This window comes from Homarus americanus, unplaced genomic scaffold (assembly GCF_018991925.1).
Source record: "Homarus americanus isolate GMGI-L3 unplaced genomic scaffold, GMGI_Hamer_2.0 scaffold15667, whole genome shotgun sequence".
NCBI lineage: Eukaryota > Metazoa > Arthropoda > Malacostraca > Decapoda > Nephropidae > Homarus > Homarus americanus.
This window is the reverse complement of record NW_024726107.1, coordinates 1,717,137-1,731,374: the sequence shown is the minus strand read 5'-3', so window position 1 is coordinate 1,731,374 and position 14,238 is coordinate 1,717,137. Positions and strand designations below refer to the sequence as shown.

The 14,238-nt window shown below is 35.0% G+C and overlaps 2 long non-coding RNA genes across 2 annotated transcripts; one reads left to right on the top strand and one right to left on the bottom strand.

Annotated features, from left to right (window-relative positions):
- The first annotated feature begins 9,384 nt into the window (after positions 1-9,384).
- LOC121865348 lies at positions 9,385-11,164 on the top strand. Its single transcript, XR_006088749.1, has 2 exons — positions 9,385-9,449; positions 10,530-11,164. It is a non-coding gene; the product is annotated as an uncharacterized LOC121865348 (long non-coding RNA).
- A 569-nt stretch (positions 11,165-11,733) lies between these two features.
- LOC121865349 lies at positions 11,734-13,262 on the bottom strand. Its single transcript, XR_006088750.1, has 2 exons — positions 12,875-13,262; positions 11,734-12,354 (listed from the first exon to the last, which is right to left on the bottom strand). It is a non-coding gene; the product is annotated as an uncharacterized LOC121865349 (long non-coding RNA).
- Between the last annotated feature and the right edge of the window lie 976 nt (positions 13,263-14,238).

Sequence of the window (14,238 nt, the reverse complement as noted above, 5' to 3'; positions counted from 1 at the left end):
GCTGATTTTTTCGGCTAATTCCATTTTTTTTAAATTGCGATTAATTTGTGTAATGTCCGTAAAATGTGTTGGTCCTTGAATTTCTATACCCAAAAATATTTCACGAAAATACAAATGAATTTCGAAGAGCTTATTTACATTAAACAAACCGTGCCTATTAACCTCTATGATTGGTAGTTTGTTGGTTTGTTTATTTAATTATTTAACAATCCGTTTAAACATTTCAATCTTGCTTTTGCTTTTAAAATATTTATAATTCATATTTTCTTTAAATAAAGGGTAAAAGGGTTAAACGCAACCATTACTAATATTAACTGACAGTGATAATGGAATTCGACAGTCAATTACTTACAATTGATAGTTTTCTCGAACAATATAAACAAATTACTTGGTATGAGAAATTCGACGAAAGCGATGAACTTTTCAACCTCGATGTCATATGTCGTCTAATTAACAATATAGACTAGACAAAAAAAGTCTCCTCAGACGAAGAGGTACTTCATAAGACGCATGCTCCCATATGCCAGAGTCAATCGACAGGGGGATTTAGTAAACCCTCAAACTCTAATATTACTCTCATGGATCCTAGTGGTGACAGAGATAACGGTGGAGAAATCGATCTGAAGGGATTTGATTGGCAACGCATCGACAATATCTTAGGATCTTTTAATATTACTCCACGACCACAGAATAGAGGTGCTATGAGAAAAGGTAAAAAAGAGGCTGAACCAACAGAATCCAAGATTAAGAAAACAAAAACCTATTATAAACGTCATATACAATCTGAGGAGGATGACATATACCCCCAAAACTCAAAGAATGTGTTCTTGTAACATTTATTAGTCCTAAAGAAGGACTTATAGTAAAATCCCGCCTGTATGCCTCTGTAAAAGCATTAACCTCCTTAACTACAGCAACTGTAGCCGTATCATCAATAATAGAAAACCACTCCGATAATGAAGAATTATTGAAGATGATGCCTTATACTACAGCTCCAGCTCCTTTAACGGAAACGACGGCAATATATATTAATTATGCACATTATGATTCAATATCTCACACTCCCAATTGATTTCTATTTCTTCCCGTTGTACTGCGTACATCATAGTCATTCCTAAACCCCTTTAATTTATATTAAGCTACATGGCATTCAAATCCACCGCGCTTGTAGAATTTCAGAAAACGGGAAATATTGATAAAGAATAACTCAACTAATGAATGTTACGGAATTATTTGATGAAGTGTACCCAACTACGGGTATATAATCTTAATTATATGTACTCATAGAATTAAGGAGAACTCCAGGTATCTATAAAATGATTGACAAAGTCCAGTTGATCCGGACTAGTGTACTAGTACTAGTGTACTTTAGGACTAAGTGTTAGCGTTTAGCGAACATAACTTCCGCAGATATCATATGAAAATACATGAGAACAATGACCTAGAAAAAGGATAGATGTATCAGAACTATGTGAGGTGTTGGAAATGACCCAGAAACTATACTTGAAAGGAAATATCTTGTATGCATTGGTGTGAACTTAATACACTTCGTATTCTCGGGTGACGTATACCCACGCATGTACAGTGATCAGAGAATCTTATGTCTGTGTTCAGGTAGTGCAATGTGTGAAAGGAGGATCCCTAATTACAGTTTTAAGTGAATTGGATATACCCACGCTATGAACATTCGGCTTTTGTTTCAGGGTAGCGTCCCTTGTACCCAGACTACAGGTTCGAGTTAATGATATCGCCCAATTAATTTCCCCAAGAACTTTCTAACCTGGGCCGTCCCTTAGTATGTAAGGTAGGATTAAAATATGTATTTATAAGACACAAGGTCGCAATAAACGGGAAAGTGTTCATGTGAGAACCATAAGAAATCAAAGTGAAAATTAAAGATTGGAAACTGTAGGCCTACACGGTGAGAAGCAGCAGGACACTGCCCTCAGTATCCTCCGTTCTCTCATCGAAACAGGTCAGTGTCCTCCATCGGACTACATCCCGCCCTAAAAAGACTTATATAGCAGTTATTTCAGTTTAAGACGTTGCCTGATGTATAAAGTGAAGTAGTAATGTGTTACAGTGGGTAATAACGGCCCATCAGGCATTATCTCAGTATCCTTCATTCTCTCATCGAAACAGGTCCCATGTGGTCAGAGCGCCCTTCTGTGCGTCGGCCTTTATCCCTGTGAGCATCCCACCATGTGAGATGACTACTCCCAGCTATGCTACTCCATGTGAACCTGTGGATTCCCGACCTACCACCACAAATGAGTAGGAATACATAATGGAATGCTTGAGAAACTCCGCTGTCGTCACTTGGAGCGACCTATAATACCAGGCATAGAAACAGTACTGGTATGTCTCTTGGTGAAGCCCTCGTCTCTACCCACCGAGGGCGGTGTGCGAACGAGGTGCCTGATATGTATACCTAGAAATTACAAGGAGTCCCATACTTGCAGGTGTGGAATGTAACATGGTGTGGTGAGATGATGCTACAGGGAGGTGAGATGGTGCTACTACGTATGATAACCTAAGGTGCTATATTCCCTACAGGTGGAGCAGTCTGATGTGTTGAGTGTTATTGTAAGAAGGGAGGACCGAGGTAAGGAGGTCACTGATTGTTATGCACAATAAGTATGTGGATGACACACAATTAATGTAAGACGTCTGTTGTTGAGCAGTGTAACCAAAATCAACGTTGTTCTTCTGAGGAAGGCCAACTCACTTGTATTTTAACGGAATGCAATGAGTTTTATAAGGAAAAAATTAGTTAAGACATGTTATTGTTTCACCCTTCTTTCCCTTATAGATCTGGTCAATGAAAAACCCAACCAAATGCCTAGTCCACTCTGCACGCTACCTAACGAGTTACTGCCCAGAGGGGGTCTGGTGGCAGCAACCCTTAGAAATTACGAATAGAGTTAAGTTATCCCCTTAGACTTAGTGACCCCAGAATCTGGCAGTATACCGTCATGGAAAATTATCAATTATTGGTTCCTTTTTGTGAGTGGGAACAAAAGGGAAAAGATAATAACGAAGACAAAATGGGCTATTCACACCGGTATCTTCCCACACATTGGAGTTGATGCATAACATTATAAGGAACTGTAAATTTATAATGGTGGATTGTGGTTCATACTTCAGAGAAGTTGATATTATGTCGATTATGCAATTTCTGGTTTCGGACCACATCACAATTGACAACGACACTAGCAACGCTAAATATTTGACATGGAGTAAAACATTAGACCATAGCAAAAGGGCAAAGAACAACGTTAAACTTTTTTACAAAAGGTTATTTTCAAAATCCACCAATACCCATTCTGATTGTTTATGGAAACAATTTCAGGAGGAGTGTCAATTGGAAAGCAAAGTGATGTCAGTTAGGAAAATATTGAAGACAAATTTTCCACTAAAACAATATCCTCATACCAATCTATTTATTGAAAATAAACTCAGGAAATCGTTAGGACATGATCGCTGGTTCAGAGATCTCATGAGTATCATCTCTACACTAAGTCCACCTCTAAATAATCTTTTGAAGAATCCTATTTATCTTTCGTACACTACATATAATATTGAAGTAACTAATTCTTCATGGACCAAGGAAGACAAAAAAGACATACATTACGTCTGTTTTAAACTATATGACATCTATGGCATCCATCACGACAAATTCACGGTTACGTTCCCAGAGGATTGAAGAGCCTTCTCTTATTGAAGCGTTATTCGCTGACATGTTTCTATTTGAAAAACTCTTCTTGTTCTTCTTCTTCAGTTAGGTTCATATTGAAAAAAGATTCTGATATAAATAGGCAATATTTAAAAAAGAATTATTCATTCTCTTATTACAACGAAAAATATAACAAATGTAACGTAAAATGTAAAATTTTCTGAAGATGGACTGTATTGTGAACTACTTTTTATTATGTAAATGGATATTTTGTGATATATTAATGGATATTTTTATTTTATTTGTTATTGGGAATAAAGATTTATCATAGAAAAGTCTTGTTTATTATATTTGCCATCCCATTTTCCAAGATTGTGGTTTATACACTACACCACATTTTTTATAGCATGGTAATAAAGTTTGCTCTCCCGTTATCAGGAGGGGGAGGCTGGTGGACACAAAGAATGTTTGTGAATGTACCACCCCATTCCCATTCTGAGAAACAGGCTGACTAATGGTTGTATGATCATTAGGTTAGGTTAGGGAAAAGGGCTGGTAGAGTCCTTTCAACACCAAACGCTATCCCATTCTACTTTCTTGGTAATGCCAACCACAGGGATTTGATACAATAACATATTGTGATTACATTGTTTATTGAATACAGGGTATTACTTACGTATTACATTGAATTCAGTATGATATTTCTTGTCGAAAAACAAAATAACAAATAAAGCAAATAAAGTATAGAGTAACTAGCTAACTCAAGCACAAAATATATAGTGTATCTGGATGGGGTATTATCCATCACTTCTTAAAACAAATACGAAATACGTTCATTATATCTTAATCCCTAATCGCTTGATAACATAAGCCAAGCGGTCCTTTTTCCTGAAGAGCTGCATGAAGAGAAGCAGTTGACGTTTAATAAACTGCTTCTCCTTCTTCAGGGTGTTTACCTCCTCCTGAAGCTGTCCAATAGTGATGTTGGCTTGAGCAGCGGCAGCGATCTGTTGAGGAGTTATGCAAATTATGCTGAACCTCCTTTTGTTCACCGGCAGGTCCTCTAAGCCGCTTACCTTGGGGCCCGATAGTGATCGCTTGCGGGAGGCTGTGGTAGACGCAGCAACACCTACCTGTATATTCTCGCAGAATTTGATGACCTCATACTGTATTCCCTTAGTATCTCCTCCCAGCTTATTTTTTACACTAGTCTGGTTCTCTTGGGAGTTGACCTTAGAGGTCTTGGATCTAGTGAGAGCGGTGGGTAAAATCGTTGACATGGGCTTAGAGGCAACCAAGGTAGATACCCTGCCCAGATTGAGACAGACCTGGTCGGCCGTCCTGTTTAAGCCACTACCCGGAAAACGCACAAGAAATCTGACCAGATCACCTGTGTTATATGGGGGCAACCATAGTTGACCAAATTGGTCTTGGGTGGTTTGTTTGTGGTCTATATTCACCTGAAATATACAGTAGTAATTTTTTCAAATGTATTATATACGTAAAAATATAGAATAAAGTGTTAAATACACCGCTTATTACTATTTTGTTACTGCACCATAATTATCACCAGTTTACACTACACCACACCACTTAAATGTACGGAATGATCAGGTGGATAAAGTCACTGTGGTGCATTAAAATAAGTTTGGTTGTAATGTCACCTTCTCTCGTATATACGCCGCTAATACACACACTGTACACACGTAACGGCAGGCAGACAGCCACAAAGTTAGTACCTATTTTAGTCACAGCTTGGGGATATGAACACACAGAGCACGCGCACATATCTGCATTCCTCTGGATAATTGTCACAGGGAGGACATAGTGCGTTAGCATGTACAGTCAGCCAAAGATGTAGCGACCCCACCCTTGATCTTGTATTCGCAATTTTACCTGACAATACTTGGTAAATTAAGTCTGTATTTAAAGGTGATTGTGATTGGTGGATCTATTTTTGGCTGTATCACTGTCAGGATAAATATTAAACATTGCAAAAGTAGCATTTTTATATAAATAAACTATTCATTGCTATTTAAGATAATGAGAAGTTTCCAAATGCTCGTATATTTGCTTAAATAATGAAGAAAATTTGATCTGAGAATCTTGTGGCAGTCCTCATTGTAGTTGCGTTGCCAATTCATTAATATAATTTTTCATTATTTAAGCAAATATACGATCATTTGGAAACTTCTCATTACCTTAAATAATAATGAATAGTTTATTTTTATAAAATGCTACTTTTGCAATGCTTAATATTTATCCTGACAGTGATACAGCCAAAAATAGATCCACCAATCACAATCACTATTGCATACAACCTTACTTTACCAAGTATTACCAGGTAAAATTGCGAGTACGAGATCCAGGGTGGGGTCGTTTCATCTTTGGCTGACTGTACAATGTACATGCACAGACTGTAAAATGGTTTATGAGCCACTAAATTATTATGCTTCCGGAGGAGGGAGAGGGGGAGTTATGTGTACCGGTGTACATAATAAAACGAAATCTCTCTCCAAATATTACACTGCTCTTTAAATATATAAACCGGCTTAGTCGATACCCGTTTAATGTAGTGTATGCGCCTAGTCCACTGTAGTCCATTGTTTATACTGTACACTGGAGTACTGCGCCATACTTTCCAAGTCATTAAGAACGAACTTACGTTATAGCCCCCTCACCCCTCCGTCTCCCTCATCCTCCCTCCTCTATTTACAATATTATACCAACTCACCGCTTTCCCTTTCCTTAATACAAGTGAGGTAAGGAGGTATTAGTGTTTATGGTTGTCTTGGGGAGGATTTATTTAGTTGCTGGAAGAAATAAAATGAATAATCGCATAACTTTATATGTTGGGAATGTTTGTTATCGTAAGTCCGCCACCACGTACCGGACCTGCATGCTTGTACCACAAAAAACGTCGTATATCAGTTTTAATAGGTAGATAGATAGATAGATAAAGTGATAGATATTCAGTAAAACCATCTCACAAGCTCACATTAGTGCATCTGCATTGACACAATGATAAATCGATTCAACCAATAACAAGCCAATAACGTTGTTGCAATTAAGTTTATTTATACAGGCGAAGATGGATGGGTTACAAATTTGTGTAGGTTTTTATAGTAAATTTGTATCAGACTTTTCTGGTGGTGAGAGAGGGATTAAATATAATGTACCTTAACGATTAACGAGTCGATCTTGGTTTTATTTATCTTGATTGTGGTATTGATGGAGTTATCGGTGATAGTATTCCAAGTAGTCTGATATTACCTCCTTCCACGTCATCGTATTGTAATATCGATGCAAGATCATCGTGTCATATATTTGTTGATATATAAATGTATGATAATGAGCATCAGAGTAGTCTTCAAAAATGTAAGTGAACAATTCATCACTCCATTCCTCAATATATTCTTCAATATTTCCGTCAACTAATTCATCATGAAACCAATTTCGTAATTTTTCTTTAATACAGACTGAGAGCTGTCCATTTCTGTGAAGAAGTCTCATTACATAATTCATGAATTTAGATTCACATACAGTAGGTTTTTCACATTGTTGTAGATGTCATTTCCTGACATCATTGTAACACCGTTAAAAATTATAAATTCCTTTACAACGCACGTACTCTTTTATATTAAATGCCGCTGCTTTAGTGATAAAAATATATAATAAAAATAATAGTATTGTTATTCTCTAATGAAATGGATATTGAAACAAACAATCTATTGAAACGATATATTGATAATCCACTACAAAATAATAAATTGTTAGAACATTATAGACACATTACAAGAAAAAAGACGAAAAAAAATCAATATGTGATGCAGCTAAATGGAATACTAATTTATTTTCAGCACTTCCATTTAAACTTTTTCTTATAAAACATGTTATGATCTTTATGAAGATATTACCAATGGTAATAATAAAAACAATAATTATGACAACAATATAAATTTTATAAAAAAATTATTCGTATAATGTAACAAATAATGGTATATTTTTTAATAAAGCTTCCCATGAAGCGTTTATGGGGACATTGTGTCAAAAATGTAACACTACCACAGTATCCTCCGTCTTTCCAATAAATGTATTTAATTTATATTCATAGACCCTACCAGCATATAATATACTCCAATGAAGAACGTGAAGATTGTTATCTCTATGAATTGAAATCGGGGGAAACAATCGCTGTATATTCCAGACATATTGTATTTGATTGTCTCATTTGTTTAGAAGAAAAAAAGGGAAAGCCAGTTATTTTTTCTTGCAGTCATTGTTTCTGTAAGTTATTGTTACAGTAAGTTCCTACAAAACGGCGAAATTTCTGAAAAAATCAACTCAAATGTATGCTGTGTAGAGTGTGCGTCATAGTTCGTGCTCCTTCCAGTCTAATTTATTAAGGATCATAAAACTTCTTTATGATATTTTACATTCTCGGTTAGATATATATAACATCGTCGATGATCAACTATGTTACGTTTTATCTTCAATAATTTTTGTACTGAAATTGAGTTTTCACATAAAATAATTAATGGTGTAAATTGTATTGAACATATGTGTGTCTGTTTAACTCTCATATCTAATATTAATTAAAAAAAAGAACACCATCGTTTTTAGATATGTCTATTGCCAAAGAAATACAATTGAAATATGGGTGAGCGTTTAAAAATATATTATAAGTATAGTCAATAGTATTATTTATCCCATTATAAAGGTAAAGAAAAGAAATATTGCTTTCTTGATTATAAAGAATATTGTTATACTTATTTTTTGTTATTTTCAGATGTGCCATTTTCGAAAGAACCTGTGAGGATTCTTGTTCTATATATGGTATTTTCTCTCGCATGAGGTTCAGTGTAAATATCACAGGGTCCTCTAGAAGAGAGGTGGGTTTTTGTGAATTGAAAGCAGCCTCAGTAAAGTCAGAGATTTGTTGATTGCTAACTGGGTCGATACAGTAGATTTTTTCCATTAATAATATATAAATTTACCGATAAGGTAGATAAGCACCTGGGACACGTTGTCACCATTTCGTCGTGTTTAGTTTTTAACCGAGAGTAAAAACCCGTACAGTGTAAGCAATAAAATATAGGTAGTGTGTTTGTTATCGTATCCATTTTTTTTCCAAGATGCAGGGGTTAATTTGTTGGTAATTTTTTAATATTGTTATTTTGTTTTACTATAAATACAGTTGTAAGGTATCTTAATTATTATATTCCGGCTGTGTTTCAACAAGAATATATACAGAATATATACAGACTACGATATCATTATGTTGAACAGACAAACTAAGACTAAACAAATAACCGAACAATCAATTAGTAACTCGGTCGGTGAAATAGAGGGCCGGATTGATAGTCATTACGAAGCACAATGCCAATTGATAGTGTTCGTGCTGGTCTATTAATAGTCATCCCGATAATCGAGGTATCGGAAGGGAACCATACGCATATCCCTGAAATGTTGGAAACAACATCGGGTGGCTACCCCCACCCGATAGCTGCCTTACGACAAATAATAACCATCATTATATTTTATGAAAGTTCTTCCAGTACTTTATATTACAGATGTCTACGTCGAATTATATTATTTTTTTGATAAGAACAATTAAAAGAAGTGTTAATACGGATAAATGAACTTTCACAACACTGTTATGAACTTGAAACATTATTGGAATGTTGACATCACAGCTCCGACTTCGATGACGACTGCTGTCTGTGCTGTGAGCCTCATCTTCAATTAACAATTACTTCTGTTATCATTTAAGGTATGTTTCTTATCTTTATTCATTCATACAATATTTTTGTCGTAGTAGTAATAAAATTTCAATCATCTGAAACACGAAATACACTTATTTTTTCCGGAATGGGGCAAGCCAAGTGAGCTCACTCTATCTTGAGTTAGCAAGGAAAATATCACAGTTTTGGGCCCAGTAATATAGTTTAGTATAAACGTTAATATTTATTTTCAACAAGATATTAGCTATGGGGTACGATCTACAGTGTCTTGTGTGTCAGGCAGAAATATGCCGACATAAGTAAGTAGAAGATTTCATTTTCTTTATTCTTTAACTTAAATATTTACTGTCACTAATAAAATAAAGAATAAGTACAGCTTACTATCAATACAAATAATTGGCTCTAAAATTCTGCAATACTCGGCTACATCACAGTTTTAATAATACACTCAACACTGCACTCTTTGGTTAAAAAAAAATCTATTTACTTTTAATTTTTACAAATGATATTTTCATTCATCTAAGTATAACTACATTTTTTAGCTATATTCTAAACAATATCAGAAAACCACACAGCACAGTAGACAGTTTGGGAGTGACAATTAACTAAACTTGGTTGTCACAAAAAAAGCCCATTGGATGCACAATTGATCAACTTGACGTAGTTTGGCTCTTAAGAAGTTTCTATGCAATTTGAAGTGTGTGTACAATGCAAGGCAGGGGCCCCCACTGCACTGACATGAGAGATCAGTTTTAACTTTGCCATCTGTATGATGGTATTCAATCGGCAACACTTACAGATTTCTATAAAAAACATTGGTTAATTGAAAAAATTGTGGATCAGTCATATTTAATATTTTGTTAGGTTAGGTTATGTTAAGTTAGGTGAAGTTTAAATTCGATTAGATTAAGTTAAAGTGAGGTTAGGTTAAGTTAGGTTAGGTTATTATTTTTTTTTAAGTTAAAGATAGGTTAGATCCATATTTTGTGCCAGATATTCACTGGTAATGTGGGTCAATTTTCAAGGGGGCAGTTGTCCTAGAAACAAATTTTATTAAAAAATTTAAATTAAGAAATTATAAATAAAATGATAATGTTCTGATTTTACAGCATGCAGACCTACAGACAACACCTTGATGACATCGAAGAAATAAGGATGTTTAGTCAAGTTGATGATATGAGGAAGCGACGATTTAATATAAGACGAGATCCTTTTCAGTATTATAATGAAAAGGAATTTATTCAGTGCTACAGAGCATCTTAGGACAGCACCAGGGAGCTGCTTACAAAAATCAGACATCATCTCCCGCATATTCACAACGTCAAGACTTTGTGACAGTCTGCAGGCCGGTGGTTATCGAGGCTTTCTCCTTGGTTATAGTGAATATGCGTTGCGTCCATACTTACTCACTCCAATCCATAATCCAGCTAATGAAAGGCAGAGGAAATATAACAGATCTCATATTAAAACAAGAACTACAATTGAAAGGACATTTGGAGTGTGGAAGAGGAGATTTGCTGTCTTACAACATGTAAGAGCAAAGCTGTCTACTACCAAAAATATTATAATTGCATGTGCAGTTCAACATAATATTACTTTGATTTCTGGACTTCCACTGGACATAGAAGACATGCATTAAGAAGTAATACAGCTTTAGTTAGTTAGGTAACTACTTTGTTCCATACATTACTTTAAGTGGCGAACGATTCTTGTCATTAAATTTTAATAAAACAGTGGTTCTATATTATTTCTTTATTAAAGCCTTTTCATTCATTCTTAAATTATGTTGCCTTAAATTGTCTAATTTTTACTTCATTGAGGTCTTTAATAAGGAAGCTTACCTCAATATGTATGATAATTCACCTGTGAGGTAATATGAAGAAAACCAAAGGAAAGAAATATAGATTTATTTTTTCTAAATGTGCAAAAATTAAGAAAATAAAAATTATTTTTTCTATACATGACTCTGCATTTCATTAATATCACAGCTTATACTATAGATATACATAAAAAAAAATCTGAACTGCCATGCTTTGTACAATATTTGCACAAAATAGAAATGCGGAGACAAATTTTCTCTTAAATTAAATTATATGTGAATGCATAAAAATTAATAAACTAAAAATCTCCTATATCCATTACTTTGCATATAACAACTTGTATTATAAATCTACCCCCCCCCCCAAAAAAGAACTTTAGTCTATAGCACAGTAAAAAGAATTGCAATTATTGAAAATCACAGCATACCTGTATATCATAAAAAAAAAAATCTTAGCTGCCATACTTAAGACAGCAATTGTAAACAATGGCAAAATAAAGAAATGTAGATTTATTTCCTTTAAATAAAATTATTTTAAGGTGTAAGACATAAGAAAATAAATTTATAATCTAGATGCCACTTTACGATATATCACAGTACCCCTGTATATAGTAAAATCATAAACATTGCATATGACTGTATGTTATTACTCAACCATCATTCATAAGTTTTAGCCATGGCATCATATGCAGTTGATGCTTTCCTTAAACATGTATCTAACAATTCAAAAGATTTATTAATTTTTTCAAGCGTCTTTTCAATCACTCTAATTACAGTTTCACTTTATCTTTCTTTGAGTGTATGTGCTGATATTATGGCCTTCACTTTCAGTTCCTCCTCATGCTCTCTTTTCATTGTGTACAATTTATATTGGTGAGGCAGGAACAGAGGGTGAAATTAGAAGTCGAAAAACAGAAGTAGATGGTGCAGAAGACACAGTTGATAGCCCTGGTGTTGGAACAGGCAAAACAAGAGGATTATGGGAGTGAGGAAGTTCAGGTACACTTGCAGAAGTCTTCCGCATGACACGAGCACTGGGTGGCGATTTCTTCTGAAGCTAATGATAGTTTTTCTGGAGGACCACCACCCGCTCTTCTATATCTCTGGTTTTAGTTCTGAAAGAAACAGAAGAATGTAAATGCTTTATACAGTACTAGGCTACAGTCATATCTGCATTAAAATTTACTATGATATGCTGGTAAAAAGGACTCGTGCTTCTGATAAGTTCTTCGAGGTGACCCTTCAGAAACTGAGCATAGACCTGTTTGAAGCTATCTTGCCAGAATAATTTGGCTTGCTAAGTGTGTATTGCCAGGCAACTAATGGAAAGTACACTAACTCTGCAGAATAATATGTTTCATATAGATTTATATGCTGTATAGCTTGGTTCTAGGATAATTGCCAGTGAATAACTGGCACAAAACATGGAAATAACCTAACTTTAACTTAAAATAACCTATCCTTACCTAACTTAACCTATTTTAACCTAACCTATTTTTAACTTAACCTAACTTTAACTCACATGACTCCTCACATGACCCGTCACTTAAATACTGTAATCCTACTCAATTTAGTAACCTAATGGCAAAAATCCTTATTTTTAAATACTTAATTTAGAAATAAGCATATACTTACTCCTTTTTATGTTGGAGCTCCTCTTGAGGTGCTTGGCTGTAAGAGGGAGTTGATCTTGGTTGCTGGCGTTTAATGAGGCAGTAATTTCATCCTAGGCCTTTCTTTTGCTGTCATTTATTGTGTTACAGTACTAGTAGATCTGTCCTCGACGACTGGCCTTTGCTCGATAAGGCGCAAAGGTGCTATGTGCAGGGTTACTGACAGGGCTGCAGAACGTTCTCTCCTCTCCATGTTTGATAACACCTGCGCAAACATTGGTGCCAAGTACACAGATGAAAAAATTGTCTGTAATTTGTTTAGAACAGATACTAAAGTTCAATTTGAAAAAAAAGAAGATATTTTTCAATATATTATTGTGCCGGTATAAAATAACAACTAAATATCTCTCTAAACCGTCTTTCTAATTATGTGAAATAATGCATTTGGCAGGCGCGCGTGGGAAACGTTTGTGCTGCCATACGAAACGAAGTGTTGTGTTTACACACGCTATATTCCTAATTAAAGGCTCATGTAAGTGACTAGCAATATGGTACTGAGCGTCGGGTGGTTGCATCCCGACACACGATGCATCGTGATGATGATGGTGATCGTCATTATCGTCGTAATGACTAGGAATACGGCCCTTTACCCGAGGAAGCCCAACACCTAAATTCTATGGTGACAGTTCGAGAAAACCAGTTGAAAAATAAAGTATATATGGACACTATATTATCTGAATTCACTAATAGGTGTATTCATAGAGAACCAAATAATTCTCAACCCTCTTTGAAACTTAGGATTCCACAAATGGGATCTGTAAACAAGATGAAAAGATATATTATTGTGGATAGTTCTCTTAAAGAATTAAACGTTCATCTATTGGAAGTAAAGTGTCGTCTTTTTTCGGGAGGTGGACATTATCAAGAAGTAGTTAATAAAGTTTCTAATATAGAATTCGATGATGATATTCATAAAATGATACAGCTATAGTTAATTGATCCGTTAATTAATGAATTAAACGACTTCCACGGTGGAAATTTAAAATAGCCCACCAAGTGGAGCGTTTCAATGTACGTAGATCCCGATAGAAAAAAGAAATGTCCTCTCCCATATAAGGATATCCTCTCTAACAGAGAGACCCACAATATCAAGACGAATGTATGATGAGTCGCATTAATTTGGGAGTACACTATATTAATTTTATGAAAACCACCACCACCACCAGTACCAATACCAATAACGATGTGTAAAAGGAATTGAAAATTATCTATAATACTCCATTGGGTGGTTTAGTGCTTAAACCCAATGGGAAATCCATATATGGTATGGGATCGAATTTGGTAAACTTCGAATCAGAAACATTTGTGGATACTCAAAGACAAAAT